At 46.3% G+C, this 20694-nt stretch overlaps 1 protein-coding gene across 1 annotated transcript in view; it reads right to left on the minus strand.

Moving 5' to 3' along the window:
- Positions 1-20694, minus strand: part of AFF3 (ALF transcription elongation factor 3) — a 2498221-nt gene that overhangs the window by 770584 nt on the left and 1706943 nt on the right. The gene's annotated exons all lie outside the window — the stretch shown is intronic.

Here is a 20694-nt window from a genome sequence, read left to right on the forward strand (position 1 = left end):
TTCTCAAGTTTTGTCAGTCAGACAGATTCTATTAATAAAACACACACACATTTTAGCTGTCAGTCATCGTTCACTTTCTGCTAGTGATGGACTATTTCACAATTATGCAATCAGCAGTCTCATCTGGCATCTTTTTCAACATTGTATGTGTCACGGTTTTATTACACAGCACTCTCCAGCCAGGGACTCCTTCCCCAACAATGAATGTGGCGTACAATAAAAAGCTTTTTATTTTGAATATACAACAGGTTATTTTTGAGTAGGCCTCCAACCCGTCTCGCACCCAACCTCCACAAATACCCGTGTCACAATGAACTAGGAACCAGGACGGTGTGTATCAATCAGATATTTATTAATTTATTATTTAATGAAAAAGGAAAATCAAACAATTTCACAGATACCAATGTTGTGGCAACACTAATGCAATGATCTGTACAGAACAATTAGGTTACGATATCCTATTATAAATATAATTCACAATGTTCTTTACTAGCAAAACAGAAAAAAACACACATTTTACCAATTGATAGCACCGACGATTTAGTACTCCCTCCTGCAACACTCACCCCCAAACATCAGCTAAACTTGATTCCTTTGAATGGAAGGCAACAGCAAGGAGTAGGAATAGAGAGAGAAAATCGGATTTGTGGTAAAGCCCACCACCACAACATGGGAAGCTAGCAAAGAAAGTGAAAACCCGTTTTTGGAGCAAAATGGCAGAATGGGATTTTGATTATTACTCACAAATGCTAGTGAACAGAATTAAAGGAAATTTGAATTGTTTACACTTTAGGCGATAGGGAAAGTTTAGAGAATACTAATCAGCACACCATGGCAACAATAGAAAAGAAGTTGGAAAATCTGTTTTGGGAGAAAGCAAATGCAAAAGGGAAAAATGCAGTGGCAAATGAAAATTGTTTACAATGACAGGCAGCTCAGCAAAGGGGTTCCGCTTACAATAGGAAAGTCAGTTTTCAATGACAAGAACAGAGGCACATAACAGGTAGACTTCTAGGCAAAAGGGATTGCTCACAATGGAACAACGGTTTGGGATTTAATAGGACAGATGCAAATGGGAATTTGTTTGGTAATGCACACAATACACGGACAAATTTGGTTTTCGGTTAAAAGGAGACTAATTCTTTTGAGGCAGCACCTTAAAGACTAGAATAATTAAGTACAAACACCAGGTTCAAGATGGTTCATTTTGAATTTCAACAATCTTGTACTCTGAATTTCAATGGGGAAATTAATTGATTTACTTAAGAAAAATACTAAGGATTTACACAGATAATTGATAGTTTTTTTTTTTAAGGAGATCTGCTAACAAACACAGGCTCATAATAGAATCTTCTATCGGAAGGTGACTGAATTACACTGGCAATGTTTGGGGTTTTCATGGGGGTTTCAATGTGAGAAATAGTGTATGCAATGCTACAAAAATGAAGGGCTTATGCAATTTAGGACTGGGGTTATATGATACTTACAAAGCAAGCCTTGGTTTGCGATTCAGGAAAGGCAGCTGGATCTCAAAACACTCTGGACAGCTAGGGCAAGGGTTCTGGTTACTGCACTCTTAAGGATGGTAAGGTTCAGCCACCTTCTCTCCGTCCTCCTTCTCCTGTTTCCCCGGATTTTGGTGTCTGTCTAACCTAGTACAGTCCCCTTTATATAGCATGAATGACATCATTAACTTTACAATCTAGGGGGAGCACCCTGTAATTATCCCTGCCGCTCTGATAGGACAGTTTACCATTCCCCTCTCCGCCCCGTGGCATGATTGGTTCAAGGGAAGAGAGCACCATCTGTCTGCATTTATTACACTGCTTTGTTGTCAGCTCAACTTTAAACAAGTTATGTCTCATAACTTCATACTTATACTAGCCACCGCTATATGAAACAGGTATGCAGTTTTAGCTGGTCATGGGGAATTAGGTAAGCCGGTCGCCAACTCTGTACGAGGTAGCATGGCCCTTTGGCACATTTTTGTCATTTTCATAAAATGTACAATAGCTATGATTCTGCAAATGATCAAGCATGTTCCTAATTTCATTTTCCAACATCTTTTCATCAACTCTCACCTTTGTCCCATTTTTAGATCAGCCAGAAACTACTCTAACTGGCCCTTTCAGTCCCTACAGTCCTAGGAAAATGCAATTAATACCTCCTGGAAATTACATGAAAAAATATCAGAAAACGAAATTAATTCTCATTTTGAGTGCTGTGAAAAATATCTAAAATGAAATCAATCTTTTAATGTCAATTGGAAGTGTCGGTCCTCCTGTGGGAGGGCTGCTTCATAACCCCACAGCCATCTGTCTTCCTCTGGACTCAGCCGGTAACCAGAGATTTTATTAGTCCCTTTGAACTTTTCAATTTGCTCCTTGAGGTTGGTGCAGGAAGGCCTCATGCCTCCTGGTTAAGCTTTAGCCACACTTTGCCTCCTTTGAACTGTCTGGGCTCCTGCCTTCATGTCTGGCAGAGCAGGGAATTATGATGCCCTCAACAGCATCACATTTTATTGCAGGATGGTTGTAGGATATGTGTGATATTCAGCGGGAAGCAGGGCTTTGTCATCATGAGTTCCTGCCTTCATGCCAGAAGTGTTTTTTCCTATAGTAAGTGTCTCTTCAAAGGTGACTGGAGTCTTGTAGGTTGGGACATAATGTACATTTGCTTGGGCCAACTTCCCCATTATATTTCCCTGACATTTTCTGCATGAGCAGTGCTATCTTCCCACTGTGGCTTTTTGAAGACTATTTCTTTTCACACGTGTGCAGGCTTTTTGCTTCTAATGTTTAAAATCCTGTTTTGCAGGTCACATGATTCTTTGATTTCTGCTTTTTGAGCAAGTTTGCATTTGCTCTTGGTCCATTGATAATGAAGGGTAGGCCCCCTTCCACATGGTTCTTTAATTTGATGCGAACAAAAGAAAAGCCAAGCCGTTTTTTGTTTGCAGTGTTTAATGTGAAAGGGAAAGCAAAAACTGTTTCTGATTGTAGTGTTGACATTATTGCCCCTCATGTGAATTAAAAGTAAATCAAGGCCGTTTTTTTGGATGCAGTGTATAACTTCTTGTCATTCAGGTGAAATAAAAGCAAAGCAGGGCCATTATTGCTTGCAGTGTTCACATGCTTGCCACTCATTTGAAATAAAAGCAAAGCATGCAGTTTTTGGTGGCAGTGTTTAAATGCGGCTTTTTCGGTGAAAGGGATTTTTGTTTGAGGCCTTTAAATGCACCCCACATCAAAGAGTACCAAAGACAGGGCCTCACTAAGGTCAATGTGAAGGTCAGTTCTCGTACTCACAGACAACTAGAATCTGCTTCCAACTTCCATTATCAAGGAACACCTGGAAGAGGTCTTTCTCGATAACCTAAAACATGCAGACATGCACTCAGGCCCCCACTTCAGCACCCCTCTGCACTCTCTTCGCTGCTACTTCTTTTTAGTGGCCTTAGGTGGTCGCCATTGTATTACCAGCAACCTAATATTGATGCTGCCTGCTTTGCTGCTCCTCTTGCTCGCTCCACCAGGCACCCGCCTCCTTCCTTCTGCATTCTAATTTCTGTGGACACTGAGGAAACTGGCTCAATAAATATCTGTTAGCGAGTTTCCTCCGTATTTGCCGATTCTTATTGAGGGACACATGTTCATTTAGTACTCTATCCTGGCACAGGAGTCTCCACTTGGAGTTTACATGTGCCAAGCATGTTATTTTTCCATGGCCACAGAATGGGTTAATCTTTACGGATTGCACATGATTACCTAACAAACGCGAATTCTCAGGAATTAATGTTAGGTACAGTGGGCGCCATGCGCATGCACAGATGGCTGAGATCATTCTATCTTGATTGGACATAAGCAGTGAAAGGGATGCTCATGTGTCTTTCACCAGTCCAATCTAATGATGTTTCCCTGATCCATCTCGTTTGTGTGCATGAGAGGATCAGAATTGCTGGCAGGGATCACAGCCGAGCTGACAGGATAGTAGTCACGGACCTTACTGATGATTCTCCTAGGCTAGTCAGAATGAGCTTGCAAGTGTACAAGTATGCAAACAGGTTTTAAAAGTAAACGAAGAGGGTTTGAAATCATAGAGTTTCCAAGCATGCACAAGTTAACAATCACTATGTAGTGCCCCGAAAATAATACTTTATCTCTCAGATCTGTTATTTTGTTGCTTATACCATTCCATACTGTTCCATCAATCTGCACCAAACTTTGCATAGTTACCTTTTAGGACCCTCCGGACATTACTGGCTACTTAACACTTGGACACCCCACACCGTTCCCTGGATTTCAGCCCCTTCACACATGAGATGGTTGCCTGAAATTGGTGAAACATCAATGTGGTCATAGAAGGACCGGACAAAGCTCATTTGAAGCATCTCGACACAAGGAACACAATTCAAAGGTCCTCATGAGACCATGAAATCCATGTTTCAAGGCCCTAGGATGCACCGTTTCTGAGATATTTGCACTCCAATGCACTACACAGTGCCTGGGTAGGCAACAGGTGGGGAGAGCTTACAGATGGTCCCAGTATGCCGCCGCACGCCAACTCTCACCTACCCTCCAAGTCTGCTCCGACGTATGTCACCCAGCCACATGCGCCCATTCTCAGTGCAGTTTACTTTGGCGTGCAAAGCACATCAAGCGATAAGCGACTCGCAACAGCGACCTACAGCATCATTGATTTTCAACAATTGATGAGGGTTATCATGTATGTTTTCAGATCCCGTGCAGAGTACGGGTACTTTTTGCTATTACAATATAAAAGCCAAACAATCTGTTTACAAATGTATTGTTTAAGATGGTTTTAAAATAAATTTCAAATCTACTCTTTTGTCATAACCTTCATATATGATAATGTTTCCTTATATTCCAGCACCAATGTCCCTTTTACCTTTAAAAATCCTAGATAAGGCTGCAACAATACAGCTCCAAGAACATCTGGAGTCCAACCTAATACAGGCAATCTGGCTTTCGTCCACGTAGAAACACAGAACAGGCACAGCTCGACATAAAAGACACCCTTTTAAAAATATCGGATGAAGGGGATATTGGTATTTTGATGCTGCTGGCTTTGTCCTGAGAATTCTGTCCTACTAAAATGTCTGAAGAGGGTTGCATTAGTCTCGGATTGGGCTTGCTGTTGGTTTGAAGCATTCCTAAAACATATGACTTCCAGGGAGATGATGAAAGAGTTCTGCTTGCATCCTCAGACCTATTCCCTCAGGGGTCATGCGTCTCTCCTCTCAATTATATTAAACCGCTGAATGGCCTACTGGTCAATTTAGGCATGGCTCTTCGGAACTAGGCCAACAATTCCCAGATAGCATTTCACCTAAAAGGATATACCCAGGATAGTGTTAGTATTATTCAAAATACTGTTCGGAGGACTTCTAGCTAGATGTCTGTTATTTGGCTAGGGCTAAACCAAGCTAAAACCAAGATCCTCACGATTCCTCCTAAATCCATGAGAAGGAAAGAAATTCTGCGTCCTCTGAAATTATCTTGGTTGGTCTAATTGCTTTATCAAAATCTTGGATAAAGGGAAATTGCTCTGCATGATTTTGGACGTGAGCATGTCTATGACTTGTCAAATTAGCAGTATTATTAGGTGTAAGAAAATCCTCTATGGTAACAATGCATAGACTGAACGAAAATACTGTGCAGTTTCAATGTTAGCCTTGCATGGCCTTGCTAAAGGGGAAACACTAGCACGTGCATGAGTGTAGGCTCGTTCATCAACATGTTAAATGTGATAATACAGCTTGCAAATATTCAATATTTCTCCTAAGGATTTCTCTTGCTCTTTCAATATTGAAATTGCACAGTTTTGTCTGTTAGTCTGAGCATTACTACTACCTTAGAGGATGTACGTATACCTTTTTACTTTTTAGTTACCTGGGGAAGTTAAACATTCCCCTGGGTACATGCTGCTGAGTGTCACTCCTGACTGGATGTAACATGTATTAATCTTTTCTTTTGATCCAGTTTTTCTCTGAAACACCTGGCGCTGGTTTACTATTCATTACCCGACATAGTAGTATTATTATTTCTACCAACTATCTCTTATTGGTCCTTAGGAGATTAACGCTGTTATTGTCAGACCACAACATGGCATGGAAACATCATTAATTGATCTAAAAACTCAAATTGATGAGCTCAAAGACAAGGGGAAAATGTCTATGCTCCTCCTCGATTTGTCGCCCACCTTCGACTTGGTGGACCATGAAGTTCTCTGTAAACACCTGGCATCGGCGGCCCACTTCTCACAGGATGCAATAGCTTGGCTCCAATACTTCTTGAGCAATAGAACAATGCGAGTTTTCTCCCCATCAGCTTCCGCAGACCCAAACCAGACTACTTGTGGCGTCCCACAAGGCTCCTGTGTATCGCTGACTATGTATTATATATTTAAAAAGCCCTTGTTCGATAAATTGGACAGGCTGGGTGTCACCTACACTAATTATGCAGACAACACCCAGATCCTTATCCTCCTTTTGGGCAATTATGATCAGGACACAGCTTTGGTAAATAAAATCTACCTACTCATTCAGGCATGGATGGCAACCCATGGCCTCTGCCTGAATGACGATAAAACAGAACTCTTGATTCTTGGATCAGCCACAAATCTAAATAAATTGGACAACAAATACTCTGCCTTTGACATTGATGGTATTAAAATTAAGGTAGTTAAAGAAGTAAAAACTGTAGTTTTTTACCGCAATTCTACCATATCCCCAAACAAACAGGTAAACTCCATGGCATCTTCAACCTCCTACACATGCAAGCTCATTAGGGCCTGGAGGCCTTTCCTATCCAAATCTAGTTGCATCATCCTCGTCAATGCCCTAATACTCTCAAAATTGGATTATTGTAACACCCTATACTTTGGTGCAAATAAATATATCCTAGACAAGATCCAAATCTTTCAGACCAATGCGCTAAGAACTGCCCTGAACATACTGAACAGAGAACATGTCTCAAAAATCAGAAAAGAATACCACTGGCTGAAGATTAGCAATAAAATACTGCTTAAAACAGTGTTCCTTACGTTCAAATGCCTCAACAATGCAGCACCCCCATACCTAACACAGAGAATCTCAAGGAAAACTTTCACCGCCCCCTGAGAGAAGTGAACTCCTTTTGCCTAAACATCCCTAAGTTTAAACTAAAAAAATCTGGAGGAAGTAGCTTCCCATTAAAAGCAGCCCAATCCTGGAACACACTACCTCTCTCTCTTAGAACCAACCAATTCTTCCTCAGTTACAGGCGCAACAGTCTAAATTGGCTACGCACTAATGATATATGACGACCACTGTACCTACTCCCGTATCTGTCAGACTAACCTACCTTCTGTTCATCATTACTTAGTACTTGCTTTCCTTTGTACTTTTTTCTGCTGTTTTTCCCCTGCTCATCATTATTCAGCACTTACCTTCCTCTTGTATTTTGTTTTCTGCTGCTACTCTTTTGCATTATATAACCTTATGTAATCCACACCTGTCTATTCTTGTAACTGTTGCGCCCAGTTACGTTTGGGTTCGGTGCGCTCTATAAATAAATTAAACAAACAAACAAACAAGCATTGTGCCACTTTGGGTAGGGCAATAATTGGTTTCTAAGATTTACTATTGTAACAGCTTGTATCTTGGCTCAGCGAAACTAGAGATCCAGCGATTACAGGTTCTTCAAAACTCTGCGGCTCGTATAGTCATCAAGTGCCCCACATGGGATCATATTTCCCCAATTTTGATATGACTTCCCTGGTTCCATCTTGGAGCCAAGACTGAGTTTAAACTCCTGGAGCTGATTCATGAAACATTACATTGCTCTGTTCTGACATATTAAAAAAAAAAGTGCTTTCTTCATTAAGAGCCGTCGAGAGCCTTGCGATCTTCTAGGAAACTGAAGTTGATCATTCCTAGATTACAGAGTTCAATCTTTTGTAAGGTCAACCACTGTTATGAGTGCTAGACTTTGGGACACACTTTGTCTTTCTATAGAAAAAGGGTAAAAACGTTCCTTTTTGATCGGCTATTTTAATGTGCTTCGCTTGATTCCAGTTATGTCTCTTTGAATCTTTGATGGTCATCATAGCGCTGAGAAAACTTCAGGACATAGTGCCTTCTAGCTCCCATCCTTGCGTAAGGTACAGAACAGAATAGAATAGTTTTCTCAGGCTTCTAGTGCTGTTTAGACGGCCAGCAGACATGAACCAGAAATTGCATTTTTGCACTTATATTAATATCTGTTTTTAAAGGTGTACCTATCTTGGCCCAGCTTGCTGCCTCACCTGGAGCTCATTGGAAACAGAATAGCCGGTCCGATTGTACAGCGAGTAGAGAACTCACTTTGACATCTGTACAGAGCCTGCTGACGCAGGTTCATATCCCGACAGGGCCAAACTCAACCTTTCATCCTTCCGAGGTCGATAAATGAGCACCACACACCGTGGGTAAGCAGCGCTCAGATGCCTGAGGGGTCGTAGCACTATATAAATGCTAAATGTTTTATTATTACTAACAATTTGCAACTATTCACACGAGTAGCAGCGACACAGGGTTACCCTTCTTGCCACAGGGTTACCCCCAGAAGCTCACTGTCTCCAGAGCTCTGGTTCTCTCTAGGCTGGACTACTGCAACAGCCTCTTTCTAAATCTGCCTGCCTCTACTCTCCGCCCTCTGCAACTCATCCAAAACAGAACTGCGAGATAGTCCTTGGCCACAAACCCAAAGATTATATTTCTCCAGGACTGAAATCTCTGCACTGGCTCCCAGTGGCGGCGAGGATTAAGTTCAAAACCCTCTGCATTGTCCACAAGGCCTTCTGGGGCCTGGGACCTCAATACCTTCAACTCCATCTTCCTTCTCGAGCTCTTCGCTCATCCGCCTCCAACTCCCTCAGGGTTAGTCGCTTCTCCAAGCAGCGAGTTGGTGGTAGATCTCTTTCTTCTGCTGGGGCCTCCCTCTAGAACAGCCTGCCTGTCTCTCTGAAACTTGAGGAGGACCATCTCGGTTCCGGAAGCACCTCAAGACCTTCCTCTTTGCTTCTACTTTCTCTCCTCCTCTCCCCTGCTGATCTTGTGGCAGAATCTGAAACTGCACTGGTTACCTGGCTACCCTCTGATCTCGGGCCCAGGTCCCCTCCCCGGCAGTTGCACACCTGCACTACCCCCATGGCAACCCTTGCACCCGTGGACTGTTTCTGTATCCCTACAGCCCCTACTAGCACTTGACACCTGGGGTCTGCACTTACCCTCGCACTTGCCACCAGCTGGCTGCACTTTTATTTATTGTCTTTATTTATTTTACTGCTGTCCTATGTACTACATTGTCCCCTCCTCTTTCCCCCCACCCTTTCCCCCTTCCCTCTCCCCTGTACTTGCACAATGTCAATGTCACCTGGCCTAGTAGGATGGCTGTCTGTCTTCCCTCTGTTTCCCCTCCCTTGCCTCGTCTCGCCTTGAAACACTTGTGTATAGGAGCGTTATACATGCCATATCATATCATGTCATATCACTGTCCATCATACGGGCAGCCCTGCCTTGTGAACACATGAAGAGGCTGACATAATATTTCAAGCACAAATGCAAAAGAGGTCCTGCACGTAGATTAAGGACATGGATTGTGTTCACGGTTGTTGAGTCAATGCTGCTGCTTGAGCAAAAACGAAGAGCTGCGATTGCTGTACTCTTGAAAGACACCACCAGATGGCAGCACAACACCTGGTAAACCGGTTGCTGCATTCCAATTTCAGTCGCACACAAGATTTGAGCACAGTTTAAAAGAATAACATCAAGATGTTTATTTCAAACATTTTTTTTAGCGCAAAAGCTCCCAAACTCCCACTGTCTTTCGACATGCTTCACGTTGCGCCCACTTTTATAGGCGCAGTGATAAACATAGAAAAACATCATGTTTGCTTGAATTTATCTCAGGGAGTCGGGGAATGGAGACAACACATACAAGTGCAAGGTCGTTCTTAGTTCACGCACGTTTCCTGTATCTTTGCAACGCGATCATTCGAATACGTAATGAAAGCAGTTTCATCCTGCCAGATAATACCCCGGGCAGGTTGGCGGGGTTACTACTCTCATGCAAAGGTAAGGCTTTTTGGATCTGCTATGCCGAGTACTTCAAGCTACAAAGGCGTTAAAACAGGATACGCCTGACCAGGAGGTAAGCATGTGTATTACACATCGCCAAAATGATAACACTGTGAATGGTTAAGTATCTGACACTAATGTCAAGCTTAGTTGTCTGGATGACCTTATTTCTTTAGCAGAAATTGCCCCCAGTTATCTGGCCCCATTCACCAATGATGAAAGTATGTGTCATTCTTTTCCCATTGCCCTTAGTCCCTACGGGTTACAATAATAATCTGACCATTTTACCCCAGATTTGTAATCCTTAAATCTTAATTGCTGATGACCGGGACCTATTAAAGCAATAATTGGAACATGCAGTCATCTGTTCATTTATAAGCAGCCAATCAGAATAATTAGAATGAAGGCATTAGCTGATGATAAATGCCTGCATCAACCTGTTATGAAAATGTTCACTGATAACTGCAACTAAACTCTCTGTGTTAAGTATTTCTGTTTGGGCCGCATTCTTGTAACCCTGAATCAAGCCTTCTTACGCCTCTTCATAGCGTCTCAATGCCCCCGGGCTGTAGAGCGCTCTACAAATACATAATAAAATAAATAAATAAATCTCAAGCTGTCTCATTCCCACAGAGATTCTCACTTAACTTCACGTTTCCCTTGTGGAGTGGACATTGCTCTGGTGTCACGGTTTTACCCGCCATCGGTCTCTCCAACGTCCCCCCCCCTCTGTCACTACCAGGAGTCAATATCCGAACGGCCTGGGGTTTCGGCAGCACTTTCCTTTAAACCAAGTTTGCTTTCAACTGATACTCCTGTCAGAGGGTCGCACACTCCATTCTAAGCATTGGAAGAGTGAGCCCTCGCCTCAGGGGGTTCACCACTGCTCTTCCATTCTCTTGTCTGTAGCACCCGCCTAAAAAAGCTTCTTCAAATGCTTCCAGGGAATACCAATTCTCAGGGGGCAAGACTCAGGCATAATTGAGCTTCAACTTTGCCAGAGTCCTTGGATGGTTGTGCCTAAGGTCTCTTAAATTGTCTGGCAGTCTGTTCTCCGCAAATATACCCACAATAGCCTAATGGACTAACATAGTACAGACAGGCTCGAAGCGCCTATAGGGTAATAGTCCCATGGCCGAAACAAAAACGCTTAATGCTGGCGTGGGCCAGTATTTTGGGTCAAAGTGGGCCACTTTTTTTTTCCAGTGTGGGCCAGTTTGATGAGTTACTTCAGTATGAGGCTAGTAGTTTTGACCAGTGTTGCTGAATAAATAATCTTTAAAATGCACAATGTGCATCAAATTTTATCAAAAAACTCCCCCATGAGTATTATTCACACAGTGTCACAAAAGAAATGAATAGCCTTTTGCAACTGTGGGCCACTTTTTAATTAGTGCCCCAGACAATTTTATGGCCCAGTCCGACCATGAATACAGATGCCAGTAATTCAAAAGTTTCAAGTACGTTGTCTGGGTTGAGTGCGGGGATATTAGCCAGCTCTCATTATGTTTCCCAGTCTACCTCCTCTGAGTTGTCGGCCGATGTCTTTGGCTTGTAATATCAGTTGTAGCCAACCGTCTCAGGGCCAGGGGGTTTGCTAGGTCTGGAAAAGATCCGGGTCTACGCTAATACCCGGACGCGGGGCAAGCTAACCTTTTGGTTGAAGCTCGTGAGCTTCTATCCAGGGCTATAGCCCTCCCACCCCCCCAAGCAATGCCTCTGCTAAGGGCCCAATCTCGCAGGCACCAATGGGCATTAGCTTGTGAGCGCTTCCTTTGCTTAAGGTGGACTGGGAGGGGGGCAATGTCTGATGGTTTAAGGTCACTGCCAGTGGAAATGGGCCGGAACACAACGGAAAACACACCTTGCCACCCTCTCTTCAGACCTAGGAGCTTGCCCACAACACCCACACCTCAATGAGCAAGCCACATTTCGGAAGACTCTGCAGTACTGCCATGTTTTCCAAAAACAGTCCGCTTAATGAAGCACAGATTGCCATTGCCTGTGTATGTGACAACTTGGGATCAGAACAGGGTGCCCTTAGCAAGATGAAGGTGAGTTATCACATCCACAGACAACCCACATTACAACAGACAATTTCTGTAGACTCAGCATATGTAACTGAATACATAAACAGCCAAGGCCTCACATATTTTGTAGCTGTCCAGACTGGTACATATGTCCTGCAATGTAGAGACATTTTTTCTTAGGGTGAGTAGTGTGACCAATTGAAACGACACAGCCCAACTTGAATTATTCGTTCAAAAGGGGTTCTTTCTGAATCACAATAACACATGTTTAAAATTTTAAATTCTGGGCATACTTATGTTGCCATAATGCTCTTTGCTTTTATGCAAATCACCAGTATTGGGCTCTATGAAGAGATTCTGTATTGCAGGACCTGGCCTGGGACCATGCTTCTCGGCTCTGCTCCCTTCTCCCCATGGCCCCTCCCCTCCAAGGATGAGAAGATTCCCCCAGTAAATCATTCCCATTTCCAGCACTTGTCACTATTGATCCGAAAATTACTTCAAGATAAATTTCCTCAACCCCTCACTCTCAAAGATGTTGGTGCGCGTTGGCTGGGTCTCCTCATCTCTTGATAATTTACCCTGACATTGAACTGTAAAAGAGTGCTCGAGAGGTCAAAGGGCTCAATGACAGCAATATTTTTTAGAGCCAGAACCACACAACAACACACATTAATTATGTAGGACAATATTACAAACTTGGAAATATCTTCAGTGGAATTATGGGCAAATTCAATTACTGTCACCAGCTTGATGAATTAATAAGATGAGACATCAAGCCATCATCGCTTGCCAATGCAGTAGCTAAAAAAAAATAAGATACACATTTTTGATAATCTACCCATGCACTAATCTCATTTCAAATAAATGTTAATTTGCAATTTCAACTATCCCATACTTAGGATATATTTATACGTATACGTTAAAACAAATAATTTGCAAACAAGTTCATCAGAGAAAACAAATTGATTATTGCTACCTTTCCCAAGGAAAAGCATATTTTTCGTCTATGTTACAAAAACCAATGTAACAAAGCAATTCTCTTGATGAACACGTGTTTTCCAAAGTGGTTTAACTACAATTGTCTTCCCACTGATATGAGCTTCTTCGGGCCTATGTTTCACTATGTGTCACTATCCTTTTAGTCATCCAGACACAACGTGTTAGGTAAATTGTAATTTAAATTTAGATCCTGACGTATATCATTTTGAATTAATTTTAACACGTGGTGACTAATAATGTTGGGAAGGAGAGAGGGTCTTCCCACCCACTAAGCGATTCCGAATGAGAAACAAACTATAAACCGCACACCAAGGGAGCAAGGGCGAAGGGTACACACAAGAGAGTGGCCCTCATTACGACCCTGGCGGAAAGTGACTGACCGGACCGCCACAGCGTAAATAGCGTTTCCGCCATTGCACGATGGAGCAAAGTGCGGCCCATTCCGACCCATCGGGCACGAGCACCACGGCATGGCGGAAGTGCAAAGTCTGCGATGGCGGAAATGACCCCAAAACGGCCCACACCGCCGCCGTACGGCGCCCTAGGTGCAATACCGCCACCAATTTTAGCGGACACCGCAGTGAGCGCCAACCGGAAAGTACGGTGACCGTAAATATACGGAAACGGAAGTAAAAACATGGGCCCGGAACGGGAAACAACACGCCATACACCTATAAAACCACAAAATCCACACAACCACTAAAAACACTACCCTGAGACACATCCCAACCCGTCATCCACCCTAGTGAAACCAAGAAAAATGGCAAAAGTAGCGAAGAAAGCGTGCGACCGCAAGCGGCAGGTCCACTTCTCCCGTGAGGAACTCACCGTGCTTACAGAGACCCTCCAGGAGAATGCCGCCGCCGTCTTCTCCACGCAAATGACCAGGACGGCACTTGTGAACAAGAAGGCCATATGGGCCCTGGTGGCACAGCGGGTAAGTGCGGTGGGGACCGCACCCCGCAACCCACAGCAATGCAGAAAGCGATGGGACGACCTGCGGATACGCGTCCGTAGCATACTTTCTGCCAACCGCAACATTGCCACAGCCACCGGGGGAGGATCGGAATCACCCATCAAGTTGACCCCCTGGGAAGAAATCTGTGCCTCCACCATTGGAATGGAGAGCATAGAGGGAGTCGGAGGGATGGAGAAAGGAGTGCAGACATCCGGAGAATCAGGTAGGTGGCCCAAATAAAACCATGCCAAATCCACAATGTCCAATCATGTGAATCACATGTGTCCACATAGCGCAACAGCAACACATGGCCAGGAGAACGTCCACACACATTGGCCTGATAGCGCACTTTAAAACTCACAATAAATACATAAATAATTAAAAACCCCAAAAACACCCACTACACGTGCAGCAGGCACACCCTAACTGCAGGCTGCCAAACAACTGCACCCTCACTCCACACACAAATGAAAGCACCTTCAAGGCCCCGACCCAAATCACCCTCAGGTACCACCCCAATGCATGTGATACATTGCCATTCCAATTCCCACAGACCCATTAATAACGCTCGCCCTCCTTTACTCCACCACAGGGTCCGATCCAAACGACGAGCTTCAGGACACCCCTACCAGCACACCTGCAAAGAGGGCCAAGACCGACGGCCAAAGACCCTCCACCTCAGCTGCACGCATCAAGACACGGCAGCAGCATAAATCAAGTGGCAGCACAGAGGAGGGAACATCAACAGGCACCCCAGCAGCCAGCATGCCCACAACAGCAGCACCACAGGTCCCCCCAATGGATGCCACAGAAGGCACTGCCTCTGGTGGCAGCAGCACCATAGGTGACACCCCATTAATGGCAGCATGCTCCGACACAGAAGACGGGGATGTCGAAGTCAGATCCATCCATGACCTGTCCCAATCCCCCTGTCTGTTCCATCCCGTACACCATGAGGATACCACGCAGGGGCACCCACAAGACGACGACTGGCCATCCCCCACAAGCCCTGTGGCAGGGCAACATGAGGCGAACAGCCACTCTGTGACACCACCGCAAATGGCCATGGCCCAGCAGAGGCAACAGTCCCTCGACCAGTTAATCGTGCAACAGCAGCAACTGGCCACGCTCCTCAAGGACCATGCCGATGAATGTGGGGGCACTAAGGCAGACATAGAAACATCAACTGAGACACTTAGGGCAGAAATGGAGAGAAGTACAGAGACACTAAGGGCACAAATGGAGAGTAGCACCGAGTGCCTGAGAGTACAAATGGAGAGTAGCACCGAGAGCCTGAGAGTCCAAATGGAGAGAAGCACCGAGAGCCTGAGGGGGGAACTGCATGCGACGTCCAAAGACGTATGTGCCGAACTTGCCGCAGTGCGCCGTGTGCTCACTGAGCTCTCACAAACCCTTAGGGACATGCATGGACGTGAGCAGGCAGAGACATCATCCGTTGCAAGTTCCGTCCAGGGCAGCCCCCAACGTAGATCTGGGAGGAACCTGCGCTCCACAGGCAGGGGTGCCCCTGATACCCGCAGAGGGGGCTTGCAATAGCGACTGCCCACTGACAATGAGCATCTTTGGACACTGGTGTTCGGGGGGGAGGTAGGAGGGTGGAGGGGGTGTGTTGGGCTCACTTGGGTGGCGGGTCGATAGGGTGTTCAACATGATATCACATATGCCATAAACAATGCACGATCAACCAATGAGATGTGTGGACAATGATCTTTGTGTACTAGGCCATCATAGGCGTACAGTCCATATTGTGCATGTACCAGACACACACAGTGCCACGAGTCCCGTGTCCATGTATCAGCCACCAGGCGTGAGTGCTAGAAGCATGCATCAATGAGATGCTGACGAATGTCACGGCCCTCCTGTGCCTCGCGGACTCCTTGAGGTGCTGCCACATCCCCACCCTCATCATGACCATCTTCAGGTGCTTGCAGTTCTGCGTCAGGGGGCATGGGCACATTTCTACGTACGCACATGTTGTGTAGCATGACACATGCCATCACCATCTTTGCAACCTTCTCATGGTGGTACAGGAGTGCCCCGCCAGACCTGCTGAGGCACCGGAAACGTGTCTTCAGTAGGCCGAATGCCTGTTCAATGACTACACGGGTACGTGAGTGGGCATGGTTGTAGTCCTCCTCATGCTGGTCCCGTGGGTTCCGGACTGGTGTGAGGAGCCATCTCTTCAGTGGATATCCGGCATCACCTGTATGTGGACGATAAACAAATTATGTGGAATGCCATTGCTACGTACGCACCCCCCCCCCCCTTCCTGCCAGGTCATTGCCGCATCACATACCCCACATCATCATGCATGAAATGAGACTCACCGAGTAGCCAGGATCTGTACCCTGCGTGTCGCTCCATGTAGCGTGGTATTGTTGAGTTCCTCAAGACCATAGAATCATGGGTTGATCCAGGGAATCGGGCACAACAATGTGTAATGATCCAGTTGGAGTCACAAACCATTTGTACATTCAGAGAATGAAATTGTTTTCGGTTGCGGTACTGGGCCTCCATGGCATGTGGGACGACCAATTCCACATGGGTGCAGTCGATGGCACCAAGGCAACCCGGTATGCCGGCAAGTGCATGGAATCCCACTTTTGTGTTGGTAATTTCCTGCTCCGAGCGTGGTAGAGAGATGTAGTCGTCTGCGTGCTGCAGGAGGGCATCGAGCACTTGCAATAGTGTCCGTGAGAACAGTGGCTGAGAAATGCCATGCAACTGTCCGACTGTGTACTGGTAGGTGCCTGTGGCCAGGAAGTGGAGTACAGACACCACCTTCAGTAGGGGTGGGATGGCGGTTGGGCTATCTATCATGCTGACAAGGTCAGCCTGTGTCATGTCCACAATGGCGGCTATGGTGTCCCGGTCCAAACGGTAGAGGGTGTGGATCTGCTCATCAGTGAGGTTGAACGGATGTGCTCGGAGGCGTGGGATTGCGGGCTGCCTGCGTGGTGGTAGTGGCTGTGCTGGCGGCCCTTGCTGGCCCTGCCTTGCCCTCCTCCTCCTCCTGCGTCTCCTCCGTGCGGCCGGTTGTAGTTGGTGTTCGTCTTCTTCTTGGAGTTGGAGTACTTGCAGTGCTATCAGGTCCCCCAGGGCCAACATCGCGAATCCTGCCGGTAGCATTTCGGAGTGGGTGTGGTTGTGGGAGGAGACTGGGTGTGCAATTTATGTGTTTTCAGGCTGTATGGCCTCCACCTGTGGTGATTCATTCCACCTGTGCAAGCTGCTCTCCCCTTTGGCCGAGCACGTCCCGCACACAACGCTGCAATTCGAGGAATGGCATCTTGCTATTACAATCATGTATTTGTACCCGATGGCCGTGTAACATTGGTTGATATGTTCATTCGGCTATGGTCCCATTGTTTCACATACAATCTTTGCAGTCGCGAACAGACTTGTGAAGGGTCAGTGGAACGTAGTACTCGAGTAACGGTGGACCCTCATGCATCACTGTACCGAGTTGCAACGACGGGCGGGGCGTCCCATTTGTGAGTGAAGGCAGTTGCCATTTTCACACACAGCCGCACTAGATGGATTAATTTGTGATTTCAAGCGGCCACAGATGCCTTTTCGACGTGATGTTGCAAATGAGGAATTCGAAGGGCGGCGCTTTCGGTTATCAGCTAGCGGCGAGGAGATGCCCACAGGTCTGACTGCAAATATAACGTTCTATTGTTCAATGTCCTTGGGACAGGGCCCATGGCGAGGATGCAATGATTGATATGAATAGTTTGGGATGCGCAATAGCGAAGTGGACGATGAGGCCAGACGTTCCCAAATACATGTTACTTCACAACACTGGAATTACGGGCTGGGGCACAGTGGATTTTGCAGGCTGCATAACGCACAGACTCAATGGGCCTCATTACGACCCTGGCGGAGTGGGTTTACGCCAGCGCTATTCGCGGCGGACCCGTCCGCCCTACTACGAGTTTCCGTAGCGCCATGGAGAGTTTTCCGCCTGGTTTTTCCGGGCGGAGAAATCCATGGCGCTACGGGATCTTGTTGTTAATTACGCCACCGTATTTTACGGTGGCGTAATTAACGCCTTCCCCACTCCCATTATACCCTATGGGGCAAAAATGGGAATGGGGAAGGGTAAAATGGGGGATGGGGATTTACCGCCCCGCCAAGGTCGGAATGGGGCGGAAAATCCGCCAACCCCCATGGCGCTATCGGCAGCTTTCCGCCGTGCTCCATGGTGCAGTTTGCACCGCGATTTCCGCCAGGGTCGTAATGAGGGCCAATGGAATTCTCACATGTTATGTGAGTATGGAAACAGGCGTTATCATTACGGGATGAGGGAATGATGAATGGATGCATGGACAGATGATTTGATACAGTGTTTGCCATGTACAGGGCTTCTTGGAATCTGTCCGCCTCCCCTGCGCTATGTGATGCAGGGCTGCCATAGTGGGACCATCGTCTATCTGGCCTTGTTGAGCCCTCCCTGTCTCGACGCGCCTTCAGACACTTGTGTCCATGCACGTTACCAATCCCATCTGATGGATTCTGTTTTCACAGACGCATGCACAGGTACACTCGTTTGTGATGGTGTTTTCACCTCGATATAGATAGTTATGAGTCGCAAGTGGTTTTGGGGTGGTGATGATCCTTTGGAGTGGGCTAGCATGCATATGGCTGTGGATTTAGTGTGATCATTGAAGTGAGTTGTTCGAATGTAGTTCTGATGGCCATTCTATTCTTTTTCTTTTCTTTTGGTTGACAGGTATCTCCTCCCCTTTTGCCACTGCCATCTGTATGCCACTCCTGCAGATGGCGTTTACTCCCGACACCTGCTGCTTCGTGTTAATCAGTGGAGCAGCATTACGATCTTATGGGACGATCGCCAATGGGCCACATGCCCTTACGCAGTACTAGTGGCTCGGAGCAACATTTCGGCCTTTCAGCTGGACTAGTGCCTCCCTATTGGGACGGCCCTGCGGTTCTAGGCGCTTCCATGTTGCCTTTTCGTACGAGAATGTAGCCCCTGTGTACCATGAAGGAACAGGGCGTCACACAAGAAGTAGCTGGTCATTTCTTGCGGATGCAGCCCACAATGGTGAAATGTGTTTTGGAGTTCATGGCCTAATGGCTGTATGGGCTTGGTGAATTTGTTGTGCATTAAATTGCTATTCTGATATGGGCCGTGTAGCGTTCTTCTTTGCAAGTGATGTGGCATATTCCTATTTGGGGTGCGATGTATTGTGAGGAGATCTGCATTGGGTTCCAGCTTCGGAGTATAGTTGCGTGGTACTGTGCTGGGCGCGTTTGCCTACGAAGCCCAGTGAGGTCAGGGATGAGGGCTGCCAATATGACTGTTTGAATGATGTCATTCTCAGGGGCGGGGGATTAGGTTTTGTGTAACAGATGCCGGTCAGCCAGGTGGACTGGTGGAATGATGTGATTTTCGGAATATTGCTGGTCACAGGTGCCTGTGTTTGCGTGCGTTTCTTGGTGGGGGACTGAGGTCATGTCCATTGGAATGGCTTCTGTATTCGTGCCATCTGTGCCCTGCAGCTCCCATTGGCCCCTCTTGAGATTCTTTTGTTCGTTGGCATGCATGGGTGACTTGTACATTTCACTGGTTGCATTGTGACTTCGTTGCACCTACGGGGAGTTGTACTATGTGGCCAGGGAGCGGTGTACAGGCACTCAGTGGGGCCGTTTACGGTTGATTCGCGATGCCGTACTTCTCACCATGGTGGAATGGTACTTTCCGCCGTGCTTGATGGCGTTAGGTACATGTCCGCTAGGGTCGGAATTCGCGTACCCTTGCGCCATGGTGGTATTTACGGTTTGGCATGGTGCGCGCGCGCGTACTTGGTGCAGTTAGCGTTGGCGTTCACTACGGTGTCGCTAATGGCATCGTACTTTGCGGTGACGGGTCATAGTCGCACCGAGCGCTATTCGATGGCGGTATTGCATTTCCGCCATCGTTTTTCGATTTCCGCCAGGGTCGTAATGAGGGCCAGTGTATAATTGCGTAGTGCATGCATTAGGACCTATTTAATAGAGAGAAGTGTGGATGCCATGTTGGTTAATTGCAGCCATTTTTTGTTAGTAGGCCCAAGCACAGCCAAAGGCACCAAACGTTTTAGTAAGAGAACATAACCCCCACCACGAGTAAGCTTCGGCAAGTTACAAGCCTGCCATTGTCTCAGAGGCTGTAGGCCTTTGCGTCCCGGAAAGAAAGTGCTCTGCAAGGCCACGAGGAGGGGACGGAGCACATCCTGTTAGTTACCATTTCATGATGCAGATAGCATGACGCTTCAGCGCCAACAGCCCACACGTTAGAGTTACAGCACTTCAATGCTTTGGTCGCGAGACCCACATACCACAGTGCCAACCAGACCCACACCACCGGCCATAAAGCTGTAAAACCCCCGATCGATCGGAAAGATGAGAAAGCAGGGCTATCTTGCCTTCACCATTGGGGCACGTGATTTGTGCTGCGAGGTGCCAGAGAGGAATGAAATTATAACTCAAAAGCGAGGGTGTATAGCCTTGGAGGCTGCTGGCAAATCTGGGAGCGAGTGAAGCATTCAAGTTGGTAT

Source organism: Ambystoma mexicanum, chromosome 7p (assembly GCF_040938575.1).
Source record: "Ambystoma mexicanum isolate Mex_15411 chromosome 7p, UKY_AmexF1_1, whole genome shotgun sequence".
NCBI lineage: Eukaryota > Metazoa > Chordata > Amphibia > Caudata > Ambystomatidae > Ambystoma > Ambystoma mexicanum.